The sequence below is a fragment of the Haliaeetus leucocephalus genome, unplaced genomic scaffold (assembly GCF_000737465.1).
Source record: "Haliaeetus leucocephalus isolate CR32 unplaced genomic scaffold, Haliaeetus_leucocephalus-4.0 Scaffold173, whole genome shotgun sequence".
Lineage (NCBI taxonomy): Eukaryota > Metazoa > Chordata > Aves > Accipitriformes > Accipitridae > Haliaeetus > Haliaeetus leucocephalus.
In genome coordinates, this window is record NW_010972609.1 from 1,441,170 (window position 1) to 1,447,441 (window position 6,272).

Consider the following 6,272-nt stretch of genomic DNA (forward strand, 5'->3'; position numbering starts at 1 on the left):
ACACTTTGACACAACGTTCACCTGCATTCACTTATCATTTACATCTCTCTACCAGTTTATCCAGTTCTGTTGGTGACTTGCAATTCCTAAGTAATGATAAGCAGCAGAGTGTAGCATGAAATAATAGGCAGCAAGAAAACTGTGGGTCTTAGCTGGCTTCCTTAACTCCCTTTCTACCTCTTTTATTCCACAACACAGTAAACTGTTATAATGTGTTCATCACAGAGCTCAGACTCCTTTTTATCTGATCTTGGTCAAGTGTTTGAAGCCCAGAGCCAAAACCCCCACGCCTATCTACAGTGGAATATAAGCAGAAGTTCTCCAGACATGTATAATTCTTACCTTTCACATCCTTCAGTCCTAACAGGACTGAGCAATCTGGAACTAACCTGTTAGGGACAATCTGAAGCCAGGCACTTCTCCACCTCTGTCCTCCAAGAGACTCACTGTGCCAAGTATCTGCAGACCTTACATATATATTGGCAAGCATCGGATTCTCAAAGAAAAAAAAGCAGTGCCAGCTTCATCAAACCATGGCTGGACTAGAAACTTTCCACAACTTTTAAGCAGAATACAGTGGTGATGTAACGGCAAATCGAGAATGGAGGTCTCCTGCTCTGCAGTAGTTCAGACCCCTCAAACCTTCTGTAAGAAAGAACAAGGGCAAGCCTAGCAAGCAGTTTCAGCTGACAGCAGCTATGAGGAAACCTAGCTCTTTGTTAGCACAACTGCTTATTTATATGTTTGCTCTACTGACTCTATGACTTGGTGGTGTGGGATCATTCTCCTGAGACAGCTGCAGTGTGTAAATTTTACAGGCTGTAAAGCCTCAGATGAACATCTCAAAGGCATCTTACCTTGATGGGCCATCAGGGACAACTATAGGCTAGTCTGATCCTCAACATCACATAAACTGTAACGTTCTCCCATAGGTTCTCAGTCAAGCCTAACTGATTCTAGCTAAAATGCTGCTTAGATGGCCATAAGCCTACAAAATACTACTAGTGACATAAATTATTATCATCTTCATGACTAAAAAACTTTGTAATATCAATTTTACAACAAATCAAGATTATTATCATAGGTGTCTTTAAGAAAACATCTGCCTTTAAGCAGAGTTATAATCGCATTCCCAGGTATATAGGAGGCCTGACTTCAAGAGAAGGGGGGGATTCGGTGCCTCACCAAACAGACAGACATAGCTAAACCCCTTTCATCCCCATCCTTCCTACTTCTGACTTCCAAAAAATCACCACCTGAGAGCCCCTGGCTCAGTGTCCTTGTTGACAAAGAAACAAATTTTGCACCTCCAGTGAAATGAAGTTAGACCTTGATGGAACAAATTCCTCCCAGATATAACTCAGTGAAATTGCTCCAAGGCCAGATTTAGTTCAGTGTGCCTGTGTTAGTCTCGAGTCCTCGCACATCCCAGCTTCCTACTATGCTCTTTAGGACTGATTTTGTGGGAATTGTCACTATATCAGACTGAATAGGATCACCTGATTAATTCTGGCTCTCCAGGGCTTTGGACATATTTGAACCACAGTTCTGAGTACACACTCTTGCAGGTTTGAAGCAAAACTTTGGTAGCGTATCTGTTTCCTTCTTTTTGTCGTATATCTTCCTCTTCTGCAGGCCTGTTCTCTGTCTATTAAAGGAAAAATATTTCCAATGGAATTGGAACTTGTCATAAAGGCAACATTATTTAGCCACTGACAAGAAAAGGGTACAGGTAAATGCTCCATGGATACCACTTTTGACTGAGAAGCTGGTGATCTAGAATTACTCTTTTCTGAAAAAGCTTTCTTCATGGTTTTCACAAACACAGTGCATAAACAAAGTCTAGGGGCATTACTCCCTAGGTCAAGCTAGAAATGAGACGTAACCTACTGGCAAAGAAACTTGCAATTATTCATTTCTGCTGCCGGATGCAGGTTTGCTCAAAAAATAATCAAAAAGTAACTTTTGTTGATTTAGTGTAAATAAGGTGCTGGAAAGCTACTGTACAAAATATGTTCCCAGAAAATCAGTAAGGCTTCTTCTATACCAGAATTACAAAGGATTTCATAGCACACAGAAAAGATGGGGTGGATGAAGTATTTCCAAAGTATGGAATAACAACTTGCAGTGTTAATGACAAAACGCATTTAGGCCATTTGAAACTGATGGGACTTTTGTGAGCTTTAGTGTAGACTTAATCAGAAGGTATCATTTGACCAGGAAAGCTTCAAGCCAATTCCAGGCTAAGTATTGCTCTCAGGAATGCATTGACTGATAGCAATAGTTAAGAAAGCATTAGGTAACAGAATGGTGAGAGATATTTGAAATTAGTTGTCTGGCCCCGTTCATTGGAAAGAACCAGCAATAACACATGCAACTACAAATTACAGTAGCAACGATCTCTCCAGCACATTGACCTTCTTTAGCAGAGCAGTTTTAGAAGAAGAACCCCTCCAGAAGTTGATCGTTTGAAAAATCTTTAAGTATCTGATGCATTTGGATCCTACAAATTCACCGAGGACTATTGTACTTGTGATATCTGGGGAGAGCCTCCGTGAATCCTCGTCCCGCCGTATGACATCCTGTCAGTGGGCGCACGCAGCGGGAGCTGTGGAATCTCAATTCTGCGTTCATTCACAGCCCAGGGAGAAATATTGTCACCCTTATGCCTCTTGGATTGCAGAAGCAGCTGGGAAGCGGAGCAGTCCTTGACATATGGTGGAGTAACCTCTCCTTCTTAGGCAGGTTTTTTAGCTTGTGCTGTGCTGATAAGGCTCTTTATAGAACAACCTCGTGCTTGAATAACCGCATATCACAGGGTACTATGTCTTCACTTCTGCCTTTCCTCATTTGCCTGACATACTCTTCTCTACCAGAAGCAAGAGAAAGGACTGGACTGTTCTGCTGGCCCTCTGCCACGGGGAAAATAAAGGCTTTCTTTTTGCTTTCACTTGTGGGATGACATGCAGGAACTACAGCAGAAATCAGAAACCAAAGGAATTAGCACTAACATCTCTAGCTCTGCTTGGGACCTTACTTCCCTCAGAGTATTTACAGCCTCTGTAATTCTCCCACTTCCGACTTCAGAGAAAAGGGGAAAAGACTTACAAATCTCTTCTCAAAAGTAATATTGGATCACATTCACATAATGCCCACTCCTAAATCTGCAGGAGATCCCAAAGATACCCCAGAGGAAGCAGAAAGGTGTTAAAGTTTCTGTACTATTTTCCTCTTTCTGCAATAACTTATACATCCAAGGTTTTCACCACGATATTCTGAAGCTATTCTACTATTGAGCAGATGACTCTTCATCCTAAACATGTCTAGTTCATCACATTTTGACCTTCACTCAGCCTTGAGTGACTCACCTATGTAATTTTTCCTTTGATCTCCACCACAAGGTAGCCTGCTATCACCACCTTCCACTCATGGGTGGCTACCTGCCCTATTTCTGATCCTTATTTGTGGCCACCTTCCTTGGTTTCATTGCAGTTGGTTCCAATGATGTTATTGCCCAGTGAGGCATAAGCCCTCTGTTATCTTTCTGGCATCTTTTTGGATCTCTGGATGTTTGACTTTTAAATGTAGGTAGTTATGTTCTTCAAAACACATTCAGTTCAGCTTCAGTGTTACAGAAAACTGAAGCTCTTGTTCTGCAGAAATTACACTGGGACATTGAAAAGTGCAGTGGAAATAAATGATTCATTACAACAGGTGAAAATGCTTTTGCAGTTGTGTACTATTTGGTCAGGAGGTATTTTTGTTCTACAAGACTTTCCTCCTGGTTTGGTTTTTTGTTTTTGTTTTTGGTTTTTTTTTTTTCTATCCTCATAAAAGCAAAAAGTTGTACACTACCAGGTTTCCTTGTTGCAGGCTCTGTTTATATAGGGAGCAGGTCCAGCACTGGAAGTGATGGTGTGATTTACCCTCTAATACATTTGTTGTGCAGATAATTTTTTTCCTGCAAACACATTTGTAGGAACATGCAAAGACATGTGCCTTTCTATTGAACTTTGGTAAAAAGACGCCAATAAATGATAAAGTTCAGTGATACAGATAGGAACTGAAATGAAAATCACATGTTGCAACTCTTATGTTTTGAAAATATTAGCTCATTTAGGTCTCACTAAAAATAAGGCAGTTAATCTGAGTTAACAAACTTAGGCTTTTTTTCCAGAGCCAATAAAGAAGTAGGCACTTCCAGAGATTATTTAACCCGTATCTCTTAAACAGCTGGTTTGAGTTAGGATTGGTACTATCCAGTCCAGACAAGTACTTGGAGGCACTTACTCTGTCACTGACTACAGAGGAACTTGGACATATGATTTGGATTGAAAGCTTCCCATAACAAGAGAGGCCATTCCAAAAAAATTAGTTGAGTAAGTTCTTCATTTTCATTTTAATTTGATTAGATATGAACCTTTAAACATCAGTCCCCATAACATCAGCAACAGTAACAATAAAAATAATTTTTAAAAGCTCTCCATCAATTGTTAGGAAATTCTCATTTATAGCCAGCTTTTGCACTGGTGTGAAATACTATTTAGTGCAAATTATTTGCCCTTTCTGCCTCCATTTTTGATCTTCACAAGGGAATAATAATGCTGTCAAAATGAATAAACAAGTTGCAAGCATCAATTCCTTACCGCTTGAAAGAAGTTTGACTTCCCGATGAGAAGATGAATACTTATGATTGTCAATATTATTCACACTATAGTATAGGTGAAATAGTAATATAAAATAGCTTCTAGTCACTGAGATGCACAACAAAATGAACTAAAAAAGCCTTTCAAATTAATTTCAGACCATAACTTCTGTGTGTGTGTGGTGGGTGCTCGATACCTTGAAGAATGCATATGTAGCCAGGATGAGTTACATGCACAACTGCTGTGGGGCCCAGGGTTGCAGGGCAGTGAACTGCCTTTGTAGCAGTCATGTAATAACATTAGAGAATTCTGTAGAGGAAAAAAAATGAGGGTCTCGGATGCCTTAGTATTATTTACTGGGTTTATAAAGTTGTGAACTTGTGTGATGTTTGAAAGGCCAGAATTCCTCAAATCAGCCCGTGATTTGCAGGATGCAGCAGGAGACACCTGAGAGTGAAGTGCTCCTGGTTTTTATTAATTATTCTTCAACCATGCAGAGAAAACCGGGCTCCTTTTTGTGTGTCTCAAGCTGACCGCCAAAAAAACCCAAAGGTAGTCACTTTTGAAATGGTTGGTGACATACAATCCCTTGCTCCAGGGAGCCTGTGATGCAAGACCCTGATCATTCAAACACCGATTGATGTGATTAACTTCAGTACCATAACCTACACATGAGAATAAGTGTACGCATTTATACAAGTGCAGGCCACCATCCTACAAGACTCTGTATTTTCATATGACCTTGTCTATGTGCACACAGCCTGCCTGAGCTAAGATTACTCATGAAGAAAAGTTATTTGTGTGAGTGTCTACGGGAGGGAAATGCAAGTGTACAGACAAAAGGATGAAATTAAACAGGTAGCAAAATATAAAAACGGTATGTGGAAGCTGACCGAAACGTTGCTGTTTCAGAGAAGTTGCTGGGGACATGGGGTTTTGTTTTGCTTAATTGTTATTTAATGTGTCCTGTGGGGGAAGGATTTTTTTTCTTTATGAAATTACCCATTTTCTCTCTTGAGATCTGAGAAACTTCCTTTAACGCTTAGTTTGGATGGACAGCAGAAAAGTCAGCAGCAATCCCCTAAAGTGCCCCTGAGATGCAAAAAGTGCAGAACAAACCAAAATGTAGTGCGTCTGCTTCTTTCTATCTCTCCTGGTGCACTCACTAAGTGAGCTCCTGGGGAGGAGCACATGTGGAAAAAGTCCATGCACAGACCAGAAAAAAAAAAAAAAAATCTGTTTGATGCTTAAATGGGGCCACTGGCTTCAGGCAGTGCACTTTTACTACACATACTTTTTCTTTTTTTTTTTTTCTTTCTCCCCTTCCCCCTTTCCCCCCTTTCCCTTTTTCCTTTTCCCTTTTTTCCTCTTCTTTTTCCTTTTCTTTTTTCCTTTTCCTTTTTCCCCTTTTCCTTTTTTGCTTTTTTCTTACTTCTTTTTTCCTTATTTTTTCTTTTCCCTTATTTTTTCCTTCTTTTTCCCTTTTCCCCTTTTTCCCTTTTTCCCCTTTTTTCCTTTTTTCCTTTTTCCCTTATTTCCTTTTTTCCTTTTTTCCTTTGTGCCCCCCTTTTTTTCCTTTCGCCCCTTTTTTTCCTTTCCCCCTTTTTTTCCTTTTCCCCTTTTTTT